A 24,140-nucleotide genomic window follows, 5' to 3' on the forward strand; every position below is an offset into this window, starting at 1 on the left:
AGCACCAAGATTGTCCTCTATGCTCCTAAGAACACTTCATGCTTCTCCAGTGGTTGGCTCAAACCAATTTTTAATGATCCAAGTACACATGAAAAAGATGTATCCTTCTATATCAACACTTACTGAACACCAGATTTACAGACAATAGCCTGAGCCACTCCTCCACAGACTTGAGGTACTCTGGCTGGGCTCTTGTGGTTCTTGTTCCAAGTGGGCTAGCTGGACGTCATGCAAGTCCTTGAAAATTCTTTCCGTGGCATCCTACTGTCATAGGCAATATTTGTGAGCAGGTAGCAGGAGGCTGGTGGTCAGGGAGTGGCAGGGAGATGTTCAGTCAAGGCCAGGAGGTCAGCTCCATGTTGGGGGGTAGGGTACCCAGCACAGGTTGGTGTGCAGAAGCTGGAGGTGCCCCGTCAGGATTCTAAATTCTTCCTCTTTCCTCCTCCAGCCAGTTTTTTCGTTCTATCCAGGACGCTTCAGGTTTTAGAATACATAACTAAGCCTAAACAACTAAACACAAACTATTTGGGCCAATGGTGTTTTTTAAAAAATTTTATAAAGAAGATTGTATTTATTTATTTGACAGAGAGAAATACAGCAAGAGAGGGAACACAAACAGGGGGAGTGGGAGTGGGAGAAGCAGGCTTCCCGCCGAGCAGGGAGCCCAATGCCAGGACCCTGAGATCATGACCTGAGCCAAAGGCAGACACTTAATGACTGAGCCACCCAGGCAACCCTGGCCTATGGTGTTTAAAGGAAAGAAAGAAGGAAGGACAAAGGACTATTCCAAATAACGAAGCATTACTTAGTAGGGGCTTTTATAAATATAAATTCTCAAAAAATAAATAAAATAAGTTAAAAAATTAAAAAGAGCAATTCTCAAAATTATAACCTTCCCACCAGCTTGGTAACAATTTAAAAGTCTGACAACGTGCTGTGCTGGTGGAACTGAGGGGGGCGGGTGTTGGTGGGATAGACAGGAATTCTCATACTGCTAAGGTTAGCGCAAACCAGGAGTTCTTTTGGAGAGACTTGAGAATAATGGACAAAATCATCAATGAACTTACCCTTTGGCCAGCCACCATATTTCTAAGCATCGATGCTATGGATACCTTGGTAAATGTACAGATGACATTCACCCAGAATCATGCCTTGTGTTGTTTGTAAGAGCAAACGATGAGAAACGACCCAAGTGTTCAGCACAAATAGGACCTTTGTTCAAAATAATTCTGTACTTCTACACAGCACAGTACCCTGCAGCCATAAAAGAAGACAAAGATCTCCACCTTTGGGGGTAGAGAAATCTGCAAGACATATGGTCAAGTTAAAACAAAAACAAAAACAAAAACAAACCCCAAGATGTATATAGTGTGCTATCTTTTGTATAACAGGCAGGGGGGGAGTAAGAATATGTATCCATAGTAGTTTATATTTGTGAAAAGAAACACTGAAAGGATAACTATTTATAGGGGGTGGTTATCCGTAGGGGGCGGAGGAGGGCAGAATGGAGAGGACAGTGAAAGCAAGCATTCCTGTGTATACCTTTCCATAAAGTTTTGATTTTTTTTTTATTCAAAAGGGTATGTTTAAAAATGAATAAAATAAAATGAATAAAACCAGAGCTGAAAAAATTCCATTCATCTTCCCCAACAGGTGTAGCTCCCTCTGGCCCAAGCACCAATTATCAGTTAATTGAGGTGCGGTGGGCGGGGGGGGGGGGGGGGGTAGATTTTGAGCTACTGGACAGGACACCAGTTCATTCTTTGCAGCTGTCCTCCAGGTGTAGGGTGGGCCTTGTAGCTGAGATCAGTCGGCATGTTTCCCACCACATGCTAACCACGTGCTTGTCTTGTCTTCCTGGGATTGGGTCTCAGCCATTGAATCCTGCCTATTATTCTATCTTTCTGAGTTGTGGGCTCCACAATGCTCCTACCACTAAAGCGGTTCTGTTTTTCCACCCTCCTTTAGCCCCGGAGTCTGGTCGCTCAACTCGTGGCTGACTGCTGTAGGCTTGGGACCCACTGACAACTGTATTCGATGCTACCTGCCTGCCCGTCTGGATTGTCAAATAGGAGTTTCCTTCTTATTGAACATTACGGAACAGCCCCTGACACCTGACACCCACCACCTACTGGAGGTAGGAACTATATAAATATTATATAGAAATATAGATATTATTAAATATATAGATATACATACAGATATATATATAATATATAAATATTATAAAGGAACTATAAAAACATAAATGCTAATGTCTCTAGCTAGTCCACATCTTAGGGAAGGCCTGTGGCCCCTGGCCATGTCCTCTGGAGCCTGGGAGAAACCCAAACTGCGGCACCTCTCATAATTTTCCAGGCTGAATTTGGTCCTGTAGCTTCTGCCCAAGTCAGCAGATGGGTCGCATTCCAGGACTGGACTCTGCCGGGCTGTTCTAGTCCAGTGTAGTTAGGCCTTCCAGGAACACCTAAACTATGACACAGGAGCCCTTCCCTGCCTTCTCCCAGCTCAGGACTACCAATAATTTTGGAATGGGAAATGCTAGATTTACAAAGAAATCTTATTTAGAGTTTGTTAGACTTCATTATGTTTCATTCTTTTTTCCATTTCTTTCCTTCTTTCTTTTCTTTTATGAGAAAAACAAGAAAAAAATAAAAATAAAAAAATTCTAAAGTCTTAGGAAAGTTATAACATTTACAAAGGAGATATGTATATTCCACTGAAAGTCCATTTGGAAGAATAGTCTTACACATTCTGTTACACTGGCAATCTTTTGTTCTATATAAAATATGTTTAATTTTTACATTTTAAAAGATTTCATTTTATTCATTTTATTTAATTTATTTATTTTTAAAAGATTTTATTTATTTGACAGAGAGGGAGAGAGAGAGCACAAGCAGGGGAGGCGCAGAGGGAGAGGAAGAAGCAGGCTCCCCGCTGAGCTGAGAGCCCAATGAGGGGCTTAATCCCAGGACCCTGAGATCGTGACCTGAGTTGAAGGCAGACGCTTAACCAACTTATCACCACCCAGTGATATCCCGAAGATTTTATTTTATTTTTTTAAGATTTTATTTATTTATTTGACAGACAGAGATCACAAGCAGGCAGGGAGGCAGGCAGAGAGAGAGGAGGAAGCAGGCTCCCTGCTGAGCAGAGAGCCTGATGCGGGACTCGATCCCAGGACCCTGAGATCATGACCTGAGCTGAAGGCAGCAGCTTAACCACTGAGCCACCCAGGCGCCCCGGAAGATTTTATTTTTAAAATAATCTCTATACCCAATGCAGGGCTTGAACCCAAAACCCCGAGATCAAGAGTCACATGCTCTACCTACTAAGCCAGTCAGGCAACTTCAGAATCTGTTTTTTAATAAAATTTATTGTAAAGATTTTCTGAAGGAAACAGGGGCCCTGAGGGAAATGTTCAGATAATACACTAGGTGATTTTCTATGTGACATTATGAGAAATAATTTAGATTTTTAAAAAACACTCAAATTAAAAATATTTCAATATATCTATATTGGCAAATCATTTAGACAAAAACATTATTAGAGCCTAAATAATTTAGAATTAATAATTATTTGAATAGGTACAAAACTAAAAGTAAAGGTATTCCTCAAAAAAGAGAATCAAAAATCATCAGGCACAGACACCCCCACACCTTGTGCCAGTCTCCCTCAAACACATGTACACACTCACACCCCAAGACACATCCCACATCCCAGATATACCCAGAAACAAACATGCACAGATATCATTACGAAATGGAACCATAGACATTTCCAACGTTATCAGTACAACACTCTCGAGGATACCTGAACTTAATGTTAACTAGTAAATTCAAGCATCAAAGAGCTGGGATGGAGTGGAAAATGTCTTCCTATTCAGAAGCATAAAACAACAAATGTTTATTTATTATGGAACACAGGGCCTTCCTTGATCGTGTTTACTGTTCCATTTATTGCATTTACTTGAAGAAATAAAACAGCATTAAAGATATTCAAGCTTTAGGAGCATCTGGTGGGTTTAGTCAGTGCAGCATAGGACTCTTGATCTTGGGGTTGTGTTTGAGACTCCCATTGCATGTAGTAATCACTTAAAAAATAAAATCTTAAAAAAATATATTCAAGGGGTGCCTGGATGGCTCAGTTGGTTAAGCATCCGACTCTTGATTTTGGCTCTGGGCCAATGGGACTGAGTCCCACGAGGGACTGCGTGTTCAATGCAGAGTCTGCTTCAGATTTTCTCTCTCCCTCTTCCCCTCCCCCCTCTCATACTCTCACTTCTGTCTAAATAAAATCTGGGAAAAAATTAAAAATATTCAAGTTTAGACTAATTTAGATTTGTTTTCCTCATTTGAGCTGAATTGGTGATACATTCTAAAGTCAAACCCAGAATAATTGTAGAACTTGGTGTGACTTCTCCACCTGCTTAACAAAGTTGAGAATAAAATAATTTTTGAACTATATGGTAATATGATACTCCAATCCAATTTTCATTTCAAAACTGAAATGACTTTATAATATTTTCAAATAATAAATGTGTTGCATAGTCATTGTATGAAGTCCAAGCAATAAAATTAACGCTTTACTAGAAAATCAAAATCACCTATAATTCCACTCAATGGGGAATATTTATTTAACTATGGATGTCAGGGTACATGGTGGCACAGTCAGTTAAGTGCCTGACACTTGGTTTCTGCTCCAGCTGTGATCTCAGTATCGTGAGACTGAGCCCAGTGCCAGGCTCCATGCTCAGTGCAGAGTCTGCTGAGGACTCTTTCTCCCTTTCCCTCTACCCCTCCACCCACCTCTAAAATGAATAAAATCTTTTTTTTAAATGTGATGTAAATTTGTGTGTAAATCAAGACTTCTTCTACCACTGCTGGTTCTTGCAACATGAAAGGCTGATGTGGACACTCTCTTGGCTAAGTTATAATAAACAAAATAAATTACTACCACACAGTAATTGTGTTTTTTGTTTGTTTGTTTGTTTGTTTGTTTAGTAATTGTGTTTTTAAAAGTAGATAATTGAGCCAAGAGGGAAGAAAAGAAAATTCTCTGGCAGCTGGAGTTATAAGGTCGGGCTGATGGAACAAGTACCTAGAGAATGGTGTTGCGGTATAAACCTCACATGGTCACAACAGACATGGCCTTGGGTCCACTCAAGATGAATATCTGGAATTGAGAGGGCCGATTAAGGAAAAGCTCTTGCAAAGTTGCTTAGTCCATAAAAATGACACTAACAAGAGCTCCAACAAGGAAAAAGGTCAAGGTATTTTGTAATATTTAAGGCTTTGGATCTGAAAGAAAAAGAAACATCTCTTCTGAGAAATTAAACCAAGCCTGAGTGTAGGATTGAATTATATAGTCGTCTTATAGCACAAGAATTCTCAGCTGACATAGTAACAAAAAGTTGGGCAAGAAAAAGTCAATTTGCTCAAGGCCCATAAAAATGCTGGGACCCTTGCAGAACCAAAAATTAATCCACATATTGGGACAAATCCATAATCTAGGGTACCTACGACTCCACTGAAAGGACCATCACTGCTTAAGATGAGCTCATAATAAAAGATGAGCTCACAATAAAAAAATTACAAACCATGTGAGGAAATGAGGATGAATCAAAAGACTCGATAAGCAACAAAATCACAGAACGATCAATACCGGAACACTGTGAAAGGGACAAGAAATGTTATTATGTTTAAAATGATTACAGAGGCAAAAGAAGGAATTGAAACAATAGTGAATGAAGGAATTGAAACAAAGGAACAAGAGGACAATATGAACAGAAAATAAGCAGATTTGAACCAAGATCACTTTTACTCTTGCAAATAAATGATTAATTCATTCAAATTAAAAACTAAATGAATAAATCATCATGTAAAATGGTCAACTGAAAAAACAGATCTGAATAAACCTCCTGTAATGCAACACAGAGATAAAATGATGGAAATATAAGAGAAATTATGAGACATTGAAGACAGAATGAGAAGTTCTAACATATACTTCCAAGAGGCATTCCAGAAAGAAATTTGTAGAGACATTTGCAGAGATAATGGGAGAAGAAAAATACTGTTACAATTCACATATTCTTTTATGTAGAAAACCTAAAATTGTTTTATGTAGAAAACCTAAAATTATCCACACAGAAATTATTAGCCCTGGTAAGAGTGTAGCAATATAGACATAAAATCAATACACATTTTTCTGGAAATGTGCATGTTTTCTTTTACATTTTCAATTTAATCAGCATAAAGTTAACGAAAAGCATCTCCTTATCCTTTTTACCTCTGGTATATCCAAACTTATGGCACCTTTATCAGTTTAATGAAATTTATATGTGTCTTTTCTCTTTCTCTTAAATAGTCACACCAGAGTTTATCTACTTTGTTAATTTTTTCAAAGAACAATATCTTGGCTTCCTTGAGCCTCTCTATTACTTAATGTGATTTCTGTTTAATTCATCTATTATTTATATGATGGTTATTTAATTGGTTTCTGCTCTTTATAGTGTTTTTTATTCTACTTCCTTTGTATGGTGTTTTTTTTAATTATTCTTCTTTAACTTTCAAACGTGGAAACATAGCTATTTAGTTTTCAACCTTTAAGTATTGAGGCTTCATTTTTTTTCTCAGAGTACCATTTTCCTGTATCTAACACTGTATCTTTTGTATAACAAGTGAGATGGGAGAAAAGACACATACATATAAAAACAAACACTGATAAGATACATAAGATAATTAGAACTTATACCCCTTCATCATATCATATACAAAAATCAACACTAGATGAACTAATGAACTATATATAAAATACAAAACTATAAATATGGGAGAATACTTTTATGATCTCAGGGATACAAACATTTTCCTATACAAGAAATAAAACCTGAAAACCACAGAGAAAAAATTAACAAATTTGGCTACATTAAAAATAACAATATCCATTTTATCAAAAGCCACCATAATGAGAATGAAGTGACCAGCCACAGACTGGAAAGAGATGTGTCAAATATATATAAATATATATATTTATAATATATATTTTATATATATATATATAAAAAAAAATTTTTTTTTTTTTAAGATTTTCTTTACTTATTTGATAGAGAGAGTAACCTGAGCTGAAGGCAGTCACCTAACCAACTGAGCCACCCAGGTGCCCTCAAATATATTTTTATATACAAACACACTCGCTAAATATATAACTGTCAAGCTATTTACATATCCAGAATATGTAAAAAATTCTTATAAATCAGTAAGCAAAAAACAAAAAAAAAATTTTTTAAAAGACCAAAGGAATTACACAAGCATTTTATAAAAAAAATAAATGGCCAATAAACATATAAAATGTCCCTTAGTCTCATTAACAATCAGAAAAACATGAATTAATTCTATTATGAAGAACTATTAATATCCATAAAACTGGCAAATACTCAAGTCTAGAACTATCAGGCATCTGGCAGTGACGTGTGGTTAGGCAATTTGTCATATAGTACTGACAGGAAGGTAAATTAGTACAGTCATTTTGGAAACCAAGTTTGCTTTATGGAGATGTCCATACTCCAACACCTAGCAATTCCACTCCTAAGTATAAACTCCAGAGAAACTATTGATTTCCAGGAGGCATTTATGAAAATGCTTAAGGTAGCATTATGCCTACTAGTAAAAAACTAGAAATAAGCCAATGTCCATTAACAGTAAAATGGGTAAAACGTGGGTGATGGAATACAATACAGTAATGATTAGGAATAAATTATAGCTATTCTCAACAACATAGTAGGATCCCAGGAATATAATTTTGAGTGGAAAAAACAAATTGAAAAATATATACACCTTTAGCTCATTGATACATAAGTTTTAAAACATGTGTAACAATATGCTTTTCTGGTGAAACTACAAAGAAAAAAAAATGATAAATCTTAAATTTAGGATAATAGTGGTCTCTGACAGGAGAGGAAATAAGTAGGGTCATTAACAGACATTCATGGGAAGAATTATTAAAAGATGTACTTGAGCCAGAAGGAAAATGAACCCAAAAAAAAAAAAAAAAGTGAGAAACATGGAGGAGAGGTAAGCAAAGAAACTGGCAAACCCTCTTATAAAACTAAACACACAGATGGGGGCACCTTGGTGGCTCTGTTGGTTAAGTGTCTGACTCCTGATTTTTGTTCAGGTCATGATTCCAGGGTCATGAGATCAAGCCTGGCCTCAGGCTCCAAACTAGATGTGGAGCCTGCTTAAGATTCTCTCTCTCTCTCTCGCAAAAAAAAGAGGAGTCTCTCTTCTTCTCTTCTGCCTCACCCCCCACTAAAAAAATTAAAATTAAAATTAAAAAGAAAAAGAGGTGGATCTATATACCTTTTAAAAAAGATTTTATTTATTTATTTGACAGAGAGAGATCACAAGTAGACAGAGAGGCAGGCAGAGAGAGAGAGGGAAGCAGGTTCCCCGCTGAGCAGAGAGCCCGATGTGGGACTCAATCCTAGGACCCTGAGATCATGACCTGAGCCGAAGGCATTGGCTTAACCCACTGAGCCACTCAGGCGGATCTATATTTTGTGGGACCTAAAGCTTGCTTAATTTGGGGAACCCATTTTAAGAAATGAATATTAAAGGATCAATAGAAAATTAGGTACAAAACTGTACATTTCCAGGATACCCGGCTGGCTGGGTCAGTGGAGGATCCGGCTCTTGATTTTGGGATTATGAATTCCAGCCCCACATTGGATGTAGAGATTACTTAAAATATTTTTTTAAAAGGTCCACATTTCCTTAGAATGAGAACAGAAATCACAACAAATAAAGGGGAGGCAAAGCATAAAGCAGACTCATGGTTATAGAGAACAAACTGAGGGTTGTTGAAAGGGAGGTGGGTGGGGAGGGGCTAAATGTATGAATGTGTATATAACTGATGAATCAACTAAATTCTACATCTGAAACTAAAATTATGCTGCATCTTAATATTATACTGCATGTTAACTAACTGGAATTTAAATAAAAACTTGAAACTAAAAAATAAGTTTAAAAAATTGCAGCTAAATGCTACAAAAACTCAAAAAATGCAGGAATGTAATGCAACCTTTAATTATTTAATTAGATTATTATTTATTTTTATTATAATTTCACCTCCTCGATAATACATTTCATTCCCTACCATTTTCAACTGCATACCCTTTTCTCATCTCCTAATGCAATAATGACTTTTAAATATAAACTTTATATATAAAGAGGTAGAAAGACACATATAAAGAGGTAGGAAGACACATTAATCTTATTTTTTTCCTTTAACGTTTTTATTTATTTGACAGAGAGAGAGACAGCGGGAGAAGGAACACAAGCAGGGGGAGTAGGAGAGGGAGAGGCAGGGAGCCCGAGGTGGGGCTCCATCCCAGAACTGTCTGAGCTGAAGGCAGATGCTTAACCAGCAGAGCTTAATGGAGCTTCACTTTATGACTGAGCCACCCAGACACCCCGACACATTGGTCTTCTAACACAGTTGGTCAAAACTTGTTCTTTTTTTAAAAAACAGTCACAGTCTAGAAAACTTTATTTTAGCTTCACATGCATTGCTGGTAGTGGAGGGAGGCGTGGGATAACTCCAGCCCGTGGATCTCCCTGTCACAGCAAGCTCTTCAGGTCGGCTGGCTTTCACCGCACCCAGGACCCCTCCCACCCCTACCTTGCCAGGGCGGTTCTCAGCGGCGGGCTGTGCCAAGTCACATGACCCTTGAGCTGACGTGGGCAGAGCCTCAGTCCCAGTCTTCTCACCTCCGAAGGAGCTGATGCTCCAGGGAATCCACAGAAGGCGGACTCTTGCCAAGCCCCACTAGGGACTCTTGTCCAATGCCCACCCCCTTCTCCTGCAGCTCCAAGACTACCCCAGGATGAGAAAAAGGACCTCCAGCCAGCAGGAGTCGATTCCTCCACTATCTTGGGGTGCCACCTCTTCCTGGTATCAGAGTAGGGAGGAGGGTTCATCAAGTTAAGGGGCTGCAGCTGAAATATTAGCTTCAGGGTAAAGCAGCAGGTAGCAGGAACCACGGAAAATATTAATAACAAGAACAGCAGTAATAGTCATGATCCATAGAGGAACTATTACTTCCCATTCATATATCCATTGAAAGGAGAAGTTCTCTAATCTCCACAAGTGATAATACAAGAACACTCATAACTTCTCTCTGCCTCCTTAACCACTGCACCCACAGGCAGGAGAATGGGAAAGTTTGGGAGGCACACCTCACCATGCTGGGCTCAGCCCTGCTATGCCCTCTCCTTTCGGGTCTGCTGCCTCCACCAAAGGAACATTTGGTCTGCCTGGATCCAGGTGGTGAATAACTCACCTTATTAGGGAGACCTGCTGCTGTCTCGCTGTGCCATTGGGGGCTAAGTCCATCTAGTTCAGGAATTAAGTATCAGCAAGCCCATCTGGCCACAGATGTAAAATCACTTTCTCCAATCAGCTTTATCTGAAATAAAACTAATATTGCATTTTGATCTCCCACCTCTAATTCCTGCCTTTTTTACCCTCTTTCTCCATATTGGTTCTGAATTTCAGAGAGGAAGAGAAGCACTACATACCAGATACCCGACAACCCTAATAATAAAGATTAATTGGGGGACACTTTTAAAAACAGATGAAGCTAATAAACTAGACAACAATAACATGGGGCAGAGCTATTGAGAGAACAGAGCTAATGAGTAAATGCAATGTCTCTTAACTCAAATGCAACATATACTCAAAATTTAAGGGTAACATCTAATAGAAATAGAATATACATCTTCCAGGACGCTGAAGAAGGAAAAAGGGAAGAAAATCAATCCAATCGGAATCAGAAAAAAACCAAATAACAAGGAAAAAAATGGTAAATAGAACACATAGTTGGTAGAAATAAATCCAGTGATCAGCAATCCTAATGGAAGTAAACACTGAATTCAGCTGTTAAAAAGCAGAAATTAGGGGCGCCTGGGTGGCTCAGTGGGTTAAGCCTCTGCCTTCGGCTCAGGTCATGATCCCAGGGTCCTGGGATGGAGCCCCATGTCGGGCTCTCTCTTGGCAGGAGCCTGCTTCCTTCTCTCTCTCTGCCTGCCTCTCTGCCTACTTGTGATCTCTCTCCCTCTGTCAAATAAATAAATAAAATCTTAAAAAAAAAAAAAGCAGAAATTACCTGAACTGAAATACAAACTCTATACGTATACCCTTTGCAAGCATAAAAGACAATGCTCAAAATTTGAAGTAAAATTATGGAAAAAAAAATACCAAATACTAAACAAATGAAGGCAGAAAACAATACTAATCAGATGAAATAGAATTTAAGACAGTGAGGGCACTGGCTTGTTCAGTAGGTAGAGCATGTGACTCTCGTTCTCAGAGTTTTAAGTTTGAGCCCCACATTGGGTGTAGAGATTATTTACATTCCTTATTATTATTATTATTTAAAAATAAAATCTTCAATAAAAAAGAATTTAAGGCAATAATATTAGGTATTAAAAGGGGCTACCATTGGGGTGCCTGGCTGGCTCAGTTCATAGAGCATGGGACTCTTGATCTCGGGGTCGTGAGTTCAAGTCCCATGCTGGACATGGAGGCTACTTAAAAAAGGGGGGGTTATCATTTAACAATAAAAATAACAATTACCAAAAAATTATGATAATCCTGACTTGCATGCACCCCAAAATATAGTCTTAAGTATATATAAAGGTAAGTAATGATACATATACTAAAGGAATTATTAAATCCCCCCATCATGGTAGGTATTTTTTTAAAAAGATTTTATTTATTTATTTATTTGAGAGAGAGAGAGAGAGAGAGAAACAGCACAGGCAGGGGGAGGGGCAGAGAGGCAGGGAGCCTGACCCAGGGCTTGATGCCAGGACCCCGAGATCATGACCTGATTATGGTTGGTATTTTTAACTCATCTCTCAGGAACTGATACAGAAAGCTTACAAATAATTAGGAAATATAAAGTATCTCAAACAACACAATTAATAAGCTTGCTCTAACAAACATATACAGAATCCTGCCCCCAATAATTAGGAAAAACAGAAAATTACTAGAGAGTGACACACTCCAGTCACAACAAATACCAAAGAATTCATTTCATACACAGCACATTTCATATCACAATGCAATATCGTCAGGAATTTAAAAACCAACAAAGCAATTTAGAAATTTTATTGCTTTAAAAACTAAAAAGTGGCGTGCCTGGGTGGCTCAGTGGCTTAAGCTACTGCCTTCGGCTCAGGTCATGACCTTGGGGTCCTGGGATGGAGCTCAGATCCTGAGCCCAGGATCTGCTCAGCAGGGAGCCTGCTTCCTCCTCTCTCTCTGCCTGCCTGTCTGCCTGCTTGTCATCTCTCTCTGCCAAATAAATAAATAAATAAATCTTATTAAAAAAAACAAAATAAAAAAACTAAAAAGCATTTTAAGATATATTGATCGATCAATTGACAGATAAAATATATGAAAGGACAACTAGACACATAGAGAAGAGATGATAGGATCATACCATAAAAACACTGAATACTACATTATTTGATAATACATTGAGTATCCCTTTCCATGTTGATAACTATAGATCCATACCATCATTTTAACAATGACATAGTACTTTGCTGTCTGAATGAACCATAACATGTTTGTTGTGGAACCATTTATGAGTCAACCTCTTGGTTATGTGGCAGAGATGGCAGTTTGTTCCCAAGACCCCTTCTTTTCTTCTTCCCTCATAACAAGACTCCTAGTTTTTACCTGGCAGGTGCTGTCTAGAATAAAGCCTTATTTCCCGGGTTGCTTTGCTGGTGGGTGTGGCCATGTGACCAAACGAAAGTATCATGTTCAACTTTCAGGATGTATCCTTAGAAAGAACTGTGCCCTTCTTCCTTCCTATTTTCCTCGTGTTATCTTTATACCCTACTTCCTGTGTGTATGGATGAAATATTTGGAGATCAATTAGCTATCTTGGACTACAAGGTAGAATCCTCATGTTTACAAGATTGTAGACACAAGATAGAATGAACCTGTGTCACTGTTAATCATGGAGTTGCAATATGGCTTGCTTATCTCAACATTTGCATGCAAGAAAATAAATATCTACCTTATTTAAGCTTTATTATTTGGGATTTCCCGGAATAACATGTTTTCCCAAATATTTTGCTGTAATGATCAGCTGCTATAAGCATTCCTTTGTGCCTGTATTTTCTTATTTCTTGTAATGGAATGGATAAGTCATGGGCTATATCCTTGTATCTATTTTTTAAAAGATTTTATTTATTCATTTGAGAGAGAGCAGCAAGTAGATCCCCTCCTGAGCATGGAGCCAGACGTGGGGCTTGATCTCACCCTGAGATCATGACCTGAGCCTAAATCAAGAGTTGGATGCTTAACTGGGTGAGCCAACCAGGCGCCCCTGGGATATATACTATTGAAGGTTTTTCAGATGTATTGCCAAATTTCACTAATATTCACTTTGTCAATCATATGGGCCAAAAATATGATTGTACTTTTTAGATTACTGAAATGGTTAGACATTTTTTAAAAATTCTTTGTCATTTGTGTTTATTCTATGTTGCTTTTGTAAGTTCCTTAACCATTTTTCTATCTAAGCATTCTTTTTCTTATGGATTATAGAAGACTATATATCGAATATTTAACCCTCTGTCTGTCTTACTTATTATAAATATTTTCATCAGTCAGTTCATTGTTGTTAAACACTGATTGTGGTATTTTTATGTGGAATTTTAAAAGAGGATTTTATTTTTTATTTGATAGAGAGAGCACAAGTAAGCAGAGTGGCAGGTAGAGGGAGAAAGAGAGAAGCAGGCTCTGTGCTGAGCAGGGAGCCCAATGCAGGGCTCGATCCCAGGACCCTGGGATCACAACCTGAGCTAAAAGGCAGCCACTTAACCAACTGAGTCACCCAGGTGCCCCTTTATGTGGAATTTTAAAAGTTTATCAGGATTTAGCTTTCTGTCTTTGGTATCATTTTTAGAAAGTTGTCTCTTTTTATAGACTGTAGGAATATTTGCCTATGATACCCATAATACTTGTATGTGTTGTTTTATTTTTATTTGACTTATTTAGAAATTATTAACCCATCTGGCATTGATTTTATTATATTGTAGGGATATAAATTTTTATTTTCCCAAGTGATTAATCAAACCTATCACCTTTTATTAAATCAGTCATCCTTTATCCCCTGATACAAAATGCCATTTCTAGGAAAAACTAAATTCTCTTTATATATGAGGATCACTCATGAACTTTCAGTTCTGTTCTATTAATCTATATATCTATTTCTTTATCAGTGCCATAACTTAATCTAGCTTTTAAATATTTGTATAATAGTTGATATGGTATCTCCTTCCTAATAAATCTTTTAAAACTTCTCAAAATGAACTTTATGCCTTTTTTTTTACATTCTGACAAAACAACAAAAGACAAATTCTACTAAATTGGAACTTACATTTTAATTTCATCATAGTTTTAGACTGATCTGCAATCATTTGACCCATTTTCATGATTTACTCATCAATATGATATTGATATGACACCAATATGATATTTTTTATATTCAAATGAAGTCGCTTTGCTCTTCTCCTGAGATGTTATTGGACCCTGGAAATTAACTAGCTCATGAAGCCTCTCGCGTGAGAGTGGGGAAGTCGTAAAAGCAGCCTTTGCCTCCAGTGTGCTAATATTCCACTAAAGGTCATTAAGATTGCATTGAATTGACGCGAAATCATGTCAAATAGAAATAAAACTCTCCATAACTTTATGATTCTAAATACACCACCCGGTACTTAGATCTTGCAAAGCTGGCTGGAAAGACAAATGACAGTCAGAGCAGAGTGGGATGGATCTGGAACGGTAAAGCACGGGGTAAAAAGCATTGCAGATGGCAGCAGTAGCATTTGGATGGAGCAAGGCAAATTATGAGGTGGATTCCCATGTGTTCTAGGCTAGCAAAGATAATATGAATGCACAATAATTTTTAAAAAGGGAAATTAGGGAGAAGGAACCAACTGTTAGAAAACCTTTCAACATGGATCAGTAATATGGATTTCACAAGAGCAAAATTTTGACTTCCAGTTTCTGAAAATGGGAGCGAAAAACCAAAACGGTGCTTAAGAAAGATCATTCTTGCTCCAATAAGCTCATAAGTGTGGAGTAAGAAGGTGATTGATTAATAGACTGTGAAGGAAAGGAGCACAACAATTTATTTTGGAATGTAATTTATTTACTCGATAATTTCTGCCTAGCACTGTGTTAGCACTAAAATGAGTTTGTTTGCGCCCCAACATCTACTTTTACAAGGCCCTCATGACGGATGTCTAATAATACCACTTACGAAGAGGGAGACATTCCCCAGGTACTTCTGTACTTTGCTCAACAGAAATTTAACTGCCCAAGTGGATGTGTGATTGATGTTATTCAATGATTAATGCAGCAAACTCCCTACTTTCTCCTGTGCAGCAGAAATCTCCATTTAACCCCTTGGGATATGTAAGTGCCTCATTTCTTAAGAAACTACAGGGAGATTAGGGAGAAGGGAAGGCTTTGCAAAGCAATTAGGACGAGGACAGTTGAATCCATCCTCCCCCTTATTGGAAAGCAGCTCTGACCAAGGTACCGCTTCTTAAAATAAACTTTATCTCCAAAGGAGTTTGCAAGAAAATTTGAAGAAATATAAGAGGGATAAATCAAACAGCCTTTTGGACAACTTCTGGGGTTTTTTTTTTATTTGTTTTTGTTTTTGTTTTTCTTTCAGGGCCTTGAGTTCAACAGCAGAAAATCTCCCTGAAATAAGCATTTCTAAGTGCATCAGAGATGCTTTCCAGTCTGCAAAAGCCACTTTCTTGTAGCATGAATATTTTATTTTTTTCTCATCATGTAACTGACATCTACATGATGCAAAGCAAAATACTTTCGGTTCTTGTTGTTGCTGCTGTTCACAACTGGAAGAGTTCTCTGGAGTTGGATCCATCCTACAAAAGAGAGCTTTGAAAGAGGTACTTCTTGTGCCTTTAATTCCTCTTCAATTCCCTTTGTCTTAATTAACAGCAGTTGACATGAGACAGTATGAGAAAAGATGAAAAAGTGCTGCATGTTAAATATGGGCTGCTTTGGAGGGTTTTGTTTTGGAAATGCACATTTAACTGTTGTTTTCATTTTTTTTTTCCAAATATTTTATTTATTTATTTATTTGACAGAGAGAGAGAGAACTCACTAGTAGGCAGAGAGGCAGGCAGAGAGAGAGGAGGAAGCAGGCTCCCTGCTGAGCAGAGAGCCCGATGTGGGCCTCGATGTCAGGACCCTGAGATCACAACCTGAGCCGAAGGCAGAGGCTTAACCCACTGAGCCACCCAGGCACCCTACCTGTTGTTTTTAAAGCCCAGTTCTCTCTCAGACCTGGTGTGCCCACCCATGTCCCTAAGCATTCTTCTTTGGACCTCAGGGGCACCTTTCATCTCCTTGTCAACTATTACGGAAGAGTCTCCCCACTAGGGATGACACGGGGGAGAAAAGGGGAGCAGGGACTGAGGATACCCCTAATCCTATTGCTGTTCTTGGAAAAGGCCCATCTGTTGTGGTTCCCAGAAGATTTAGGAATATTGAAACAAAATATTTAATTAAAGTAAAAATTATTTTCTCCATTAGCTATACATTTTTATATAAATAATAAATGTTCGTGGCCACCACCGATCAAACAAAAGAATAAACAAAACAGAGCAAGAACAAAACTAAAAAGAAAGAAAGAGAGCAAAAAAATGGCGTGGGACAGAGTAATATACTAATGAAAAGTTCTATTCTTCCACTTCCTGTGGTTTTTCCAGAGCATAGACATAAAATATTTATTTTAGACAAATGAGATTATACTATATATGTTCTCTAACTTTTTTTTTTTTTCACAAAACAGTTTATTTTGGACTTCTTTCTAGTAGCATATATAACTCCTTCCTTCCTATGAACATCTGCTGGCAAGCATGTACCAAAGAGCCAGATTCTTATGGATTCTTATGGACAGGTCTTCAGCGGATTTTGGCTATGTACAAATGATATGACAATGATTTTTCTTCTCTTACAGATTTTCTTTGTTTGTCAGAGAGAGTGAGATCAAGCAGGGGGAGTGGCAGAGGGAGAAGCAAGCTCTTCCCTGAGCAAGACACGAGACTCAATCCCAGGACCCTGGGATCATGACCTGGGCAGCCACCCAGCCGGCTAAGTCACCCAAGCGCCCCAACAATGATTATTCTTGTTCACATGTGTAAGAAACTATAAATATCTCAATGGAATTGGAAGATCAAAAGATGTGTAATTTACATTTAAAAGTAAAATTTACATGTTAACATTTAATACATCCTGCCAAGTCACTCTTGAAAAAGGTTGTATCAATTTACACTCCTACTGATGGTACCTGAGACTGCAGATGTCTCATGCCTAAAACAAATATTTTCATCCCTGGCAATATGAAAGAAAAGAAAAGAATTCACTTCTCAGTTTTAGAAGTTTTCATTTCTTCAATTAAAACTGAGCTTGAACTTTGTATATATTTATCAATCAGTGTTTTCACTACAAATAAACCATTCATTGTTTTCCAATGGACTTGTTTACCTTTGTATTGATATGTAAGAACATTTAACTTAAGGAAATTAACACCTTGTCATGTGTATTAAAATGGATTTCCAAGACTGTGTAATAAACATTCTACATTAAAAGGATATTCCAAGTTTTATAAGCAGACCCCTTATCCAGGGCAAATTTGATTTAAAATCATTTCTATTTAACTCTCTCGCTAGGGAAACTGGATTTAATCATTTTTTCCAAAGAAAGTGCATTCTCCTATTTGATTTAATCTTAAAATAGTTGTTTGATATAACTTTAATATAATCATTACCTCAAAGATTTATGTTTCAGAAAGAAGCAAACGTTAGGAAAGAACAATGAAAAATCAAAGAATGATAACCATCTTCATACCTCGTTGAAATATTTTTCTCTCTTTTTTAAGATTTACTTATTTATTTTAGAGAGAGAGAGAGAGCACAAACAGGAGGGGCAGGGAGAGGGAGAATCTCAAGCAGATTCCACATTGAGTGGGGAGCCTAACTTGGGGCTCGATCCCACTACCCCGAGATCAGGATCTAAGCTCCTAAGCTGAAACCAAGAGTCAGACAGACACTTAACCACTGTACCACCCAGGCACCCCTCATGAAATCTTTAGAATAAAAGAAATTAAGGATATAATGCATAGAATATTCATGAGGAACTGTCCTTAATTACTTCACCAAATTTTTTTCTGTATTTTTCTACTGCAATTCTCTCTTTGGAGGTATTCCAGACTCCCTCTCTTTATCCATGTCTCCTACCTTTCCAAAATTATCACACGTATCCTCAGGAATTTCATATTTTTTTGAGGGAAATAATGCTTGACTTAAAAGTTTATCACTCTTAGATTCCATACACAACTTTATCGGAAAGTCATTGTCCAAGACTCAGATCACCAGGCAGGCAGTCCATCAGCTGTTTCTACCTTACTTGACTTAACTAATACTCATCAGAGTGTTATCTCTGGGAATTTGGGCATAATGACACTGCATGAAGCAGTCTAAATACTAAAGGTTAGGGACTGGGTGGCTCAGGGTTAAGGGTCTGCCTTCAGTTGAGATCATGATCCCAGGGTCCTGGGATCAAGCCCCCCATCGGGCTGGTGCAGGGAGCCTGTGTCTCCCTCTCTCTCTGCCTCTGCTGCTCCCTCTGCTTGTGCTCTCGCCCTCTCTGTCCAATAAACAAATAAAATTTAAAAAAATACCTAAGGCTAATTTATGTAAAATGAAATTAATTTTTCTCAGTTTCTGAGAATCTTATCATTCTATGATTTAACCCCTAAAATTCTATGAACTTACGAGTCTAGGATTTTATATGGAGATAACTATCAACCTATATGTGCAAACCACCGTTTCAAGTTCCAAGTGGTTTTTAATACTCGTTTGTTTTTCAGTCATCTGACTGACTTTAAGAAATAAATTATTCCTTGGATGAAAGAGTCTATCGAATTGCAAGCATCATAATGAACTGACTAAATTAAAATCAGACAAAATTAAAGGGAGGTAGATAAAATAACAAGCTGGAGGCTAACATTTTTTTGTTTATTTTTAAATGCAATGAAGCGAGGGTTATTGAAAACATTTCATTGAATACTTTTATTTATCATACACGATATTATTGTTATCTTACTGATATTTATTTTTCTCTTTTTTTGTTTTGTTTTTGTTTCTGTTTGGGCAAGGGATACCAGTGTATTTTGTTTTTGTTTTGTCTAAGCAAAGGGAAAAAGAAAGGACATATCCAAAGACAAGCAGACTTTCAGCCCACGGATTATCTGGATGTGGTAACATATACGGACCTTCCCATTCATTCCACCAATATTTACTGAACACCCACTGAGATGAAGTTGAGTAGGAAGTGAATTAAAAGCATTTGAAATCAGAGTCAAGGGCTGTGTGAACCTTTTTAAAGCCTCAGGTATTCACTGAGCTGAGAACCTGCTCAGAAATCCCAAGTCAATCTACCCCAAAATAAATTCAAATTTTAGTTTTGGTAATAAGAGTTGTAGAACTAGAACTAAATTGTTGTTCGATGACTGCATTTCTTTAAAAATTCCTTTATATTACATTTTCACGTGTTCATAAGACAAAGGTGGTTTGGGGGGTGGAATGTCAGTACTGCTCATTTAATAAAGCTTTTACTTTCATATGTAACAGAATTATTATTGATTGTCACCCTTGTTGCTCTCCGAGGATAAATTCTTGTAGCTGGAGGGCTGCCAGTTCACTGCATGCTGGCATGAGCTAGGGGCTTGGTGACTGAGTTACCCAACTGGGGCTTGGTGACTGAATTACCCAACTCAACAGGCAAGGTGGGTGGCAAACAGGAGGACTTGAGGGAAAATCCCGGGGGCAGGAGTATCGAGTGAGTCTCCGGCTGAGACGGTGTTGCAGGGCGTATCCTTATAGGTCACTTCGGATCACTGGGGATCTGGGGGCAGGGGTGGGATCAGAGATGTTCGACGAGGTGAGGGGTACAGCTTTGCATAGTGTGGGGCACAACTTTTTATGATGCCACCTCGGATCTTCTTTAAGGACTGAGGACTGATTGTATTTCTTGTGAAAGCCAGTGAATAGAAAAGATGAGGTCAAGATCGGTTCCAGGTAAAAATAACGCAATACAGATGAAGAGGAGAGGAGGTATCTCAGTAACATACACTGAAAATTAAAAATAAAAAACCTGGGAGAATTATATGTCAAATGCTTTGCCATTTGGTTGTGCCGGGGATTGCTACTGCGCCCATGGGACACTGCTCAAGGCACAGTGGCCTGCCTCTCTAGAATAGCAATCAGAATTTTCTACAAACACATTCAGGGATTAAATCTTTCCAAAGCAGACCTCTATGGGTGGCTTATTAAAAGAAATTACACACACATAATCCTCCACAGAATTTTAAGTCTTGAAGGAGCCCAAAGCCAAATGATTGTGTTTTTAAAGTTGATTGAGAAGTTTTTTTCTTTTACAAAAAGCATAATAAATTCTTAAAAGTCTATTTAATTTTTTAAAGGAAAAAAAACCCCAAGTGTTTCTATGCAGTCCCTCCTCCATTATCAGATATTTCAGGGATATTCACACTGTTCTCTTCTCAATCATCTAGACAGCAAATCTCTTTGAACGGGTGTCTGGTCCTAATACGGGGGAGAGTAGGTTGTCTTTAAGCTCCTCAGTCCTTAATGTCAGGAACTTTCCTCAACAGGGCTGTGCTCACTGGGAATGCCCAAGTCTCTACCGGCTTCAAGGAAAAGCAACCTCAGTTGGTAAGAAAATTCTGATTCCAGAAGCGCTTGTTGGTTCGCAGATTGGTAATGTTTTACCATTTGCATGCTAGTCCGGGACGTTGGAAATGCCTCCCTGATTTCTATCATGAAGGGGGAAGAAATTAGATGATGACAGAATGTATGGGAAAGCTCTTTTATAAGGCAGCAACAAAATATAGTTCTCTAGTTTCAAAGGCAGACAAAGTGAACAAAACCATTTCTGAAAGAGCCACGAGGCAAAGGAAAAGTACTTGCTTATGAAACTGGAATTATTAATAATGAGGTACAGCAACACACCAAATACCATAAAGATTCATTTTCTTGTATATACTGAGGTGCTGATTTTTTTTTTTTTTTGAGAGAGAGAAAGTGAGGGTGTGCACACACACATCCATGAGCAGTGGGGGAAGGGCAAAGGGAGGGAGGGAATCTTGAGCAGGTTTCATGGTCAGTGTGAAGCCTGACACGGGGCTCATGACCCTGAGATCGTAACCTCAGCTGAAATCAAGAGTGGAATGCTCAACCTACTGAGCCATCCAGGAGCACCATAATTTTAAAAGGCTCAACTGGGCTTACATGATCTTTTAAAAGACTCCATTTCTTTTTGAATATTGCCTGTCTCCCATATGCCCCTCTCTCCCTGTGTCTCCCTGAGACATAGCAGGTGCCCAATGGACCTTCTCCTTCTGTCTTCCCGCCCTGAACCATTCTTTCATCTCCTCCACCCCTTTCTCTCTTTCTGTACTTCATTCAAGGTGGTTTCCTCAACTATATCTTCCACTATGCTAATTTTCTCTTCTGATGTGTCTAATATGGTAATTTAACTTGTTCAGTGAAATTGTAATGACTGCAATTTCCATTGTCAGACTTTCCATTTCTTTCCAAATCTGCCTATTCTTTATTTCCATGGCACTTTGTTGTTTTGTTGCATGTTCAATGTTTTTTAAAGATCTGTTTGCTCATTCTATTTGTTTTTTAGTGTCTGATTTTGTCATCTGTAGTTGTTTTGGAGCTGATTTTTGCCTCTGATAACTCTACCATAAAGTAGCAATCCTTATGTATTTTGTAACATTTTGTTGTGGTGGTTATGAATTCATCTTCCATGGGTTTGGTTGCTTTTCCGAGAGAGGTTTCTGTTAAGGACTAAACCATGTCCTCTTCCCCAAATTCAAATATGTTGTAGTCTTAAACCCCAATGTGACAGTATTTAGACATATGACCTTTAAGGAGGTGATTTTTTTTTTAACATTTTTAAAAATTATCTGTAAAATCAACATGGGGCTTGAACTCAAACACTAAGATCAAGAGTTGCATGCTCTACCAATTGAGCCAGGGTGCCCCTTAAAGAGGTGATTAACATTAAATAAGGTCATAAGAGTAATCTGATATGACTAATGATGTCCTTATAAGATGTGGAAGAGATACAGGGGAGACTTGGTGGCTCAGTCAGTTAAGAATCCAACTCTTGATTTGGCTCAGGTCATGATCTCAGGGTCTTTAGATCAAGCCCTGCTTGAGACTCTCTCTCCCCCATTCCCTCTGCCTTCCTCTTAAAAAAAAAAGCAAGACACACCAAGGATGTGCACACACAGAGGAAAGGCCATGTGAGAACACAGCAGGAAGCAGATGTCTGCAAGCCACGCAGAGAGGCCTCAGGAGAAAGCAAACCTGCTAACATCTTGATCTCGGACTTCCAGCCTTATTCCGGTGCTTACGACACCCAGCCTGCGGCATTTTGTTCTGGTAGCCCTAGCAGACTAGCCAGCTTCTGACCCAGAAGCTGTGAAAGTAACCTCACAGAATGCTCGGCTTCTGTCAGATTTCTGCAGGTTTCAAGGCTCTGGATGTACTTTTATGTTAATTTACTGGCTTAGACAGTGCATACCAAGAAATGGACTTACAGCTAGCTTCCCAGGCATATAGAATAAATTCAGACCTCTCAGGATGTGGCCTAGGTTGGTATCAGTTGCTCTCCACTGATGTCCCTTCCCTGGCTTGTGCCCCAGCTTGGGCTCAATTATAGCAAACATTCTTCTCCTTCCCTCAGCCAATGAGTGGGGTTGTGCTAACTCTCCTGAGGCTCCAAGCTTTCTGCAGGGGACTGGCTTCAGCCTCCCTGCCCAGTGAGTCTACGGGCTTTATTTTTTGCCCCCAGTTCTCCCTCCTCCTCTGCCCATCCTCATCCCCCATGGCCTTTACCCAAAGCTGAAACCCCCAGAGGTCCCTGCAGCCTCCGCTTATACTTTTTGCTTAAGCTTTGGTTTCTCGCTTTCCTTCTGACATCCGGGCAGTTTGTCGTTCCATTGTATACATCACTTCCAAGAGTTTGTACTAGGAAACAAGTCTTTCCAATGGCACATTTGTCTGCCATGTTTGCTTTCTAGTGAGTACTAGAAGGTGTAGATTTTTCTATAACATTCTAGAAGTAAATTTGTCTTCATGAAGTAGGACTAAATTTGTCTTCCTAGAGTAAGATTATGCGAGTTAGTTCGTAAATTCATCACAATTATTTTTTTAAAAGGTGGTATTGTGGGTAGGAGATAAACTGATTCTAGGATGAGCAGCCTTCAATAATGGGACGGCGGCACTATCATCAGGGGCCTTATTTCCAGACTTGACATCAGTCATACACACACACTTGCGGTTTTAGAGACAACAAATATAAAAAGTATATGGAAGTTGAAAAGCAACAAAAAAGTCTTCATCTTTGTGCTTGTGTTATAATGACAAAGTCACCACCATCTCATCAGCCATTAGCACTACAACAGACTGAACGGTGGCCCCCCAAATTCACATGTTGAAACTGTCCTAATGTCATGGTATTTGGAGATACGGCCTTTGGGAGGTACTCAGGGCTAGATGAAGTAAAGCATTCAGAGGTTAGAACCCTCAGAAGAAAATCAGTAGCTTTATAAGAAGAGCAAGACTGATCCCTCTCTCCCTCTCAGCCACTTAAAGACACAGGGCAAGTCTATCTGCAAACCAGGGGGAAGGTCCTTCCTAGCCAGGAACTGAATCCAGCTGGCACCTGGATCTTGGATTTCCCAGCCCCAGAACTGAGAAATAAACGTCCATCACTTAAGCCACTAAGGCCATGGTATTTTGTTAAAGCAGCCTGAGCAGACTAGTACCTCCACATAACATTCTAGAGTTGGAATTCACCTTCTTACCCTCTGTTTATACTTTCCTTACAAACTTACGAGGTAAGTAATAAGCGGTAGTTTGTGATTACCCAAATTCAGAGTATTTAATGTGCAGCCCAGTTTCTGAAACCCATTT

General features: G+C 38.6%; 1 long non-coding RNA gene across 2 annotated transcripts in view; it reads right to left on the reverse strand.

The window, feature by feature from the left end:
- Positions 1 to 24,140, reverse strand: part of LOC106003617 — a 44,781-nt gene that overhangs the window by 7,069 nt on the left and 13,572 nt on the right. Inside the window, exon 4 of one of the 2 annotated variants that reach the window (XR_006606797.1) lies at positions 15,013 to 15,986. The exons of the other annotated variant lie outside the window; for it this stretch is intronic. This is a non-coding gene — a long non-coding RNA (uncharacterized LOC106003617). Of the gene's footprint in view, positions 1 to 15,012; positions 15,987 to 24,140 lie in introns of those variants that run through there. 2 annotated transcript variants of the gene reach the window in all.

Source organism: Mustela putorius, unplaced genomic scaffold (genome assembly GCF_011764305.1).
Source record: "Mustela putorius furo isolate JIRA1106 unplaced genomic scaffold, ASM1176430v1.1 tig00000450_pilon_pilon_pilon, whole genome shotgun sequence".
Classification (NCBI taxonomy): domain Eukaryota; kingdom Metazoa; phylum Chordata; class Mammalia; order Carnivora; family Mustelidae; genus Mustela; species Mustela putorius.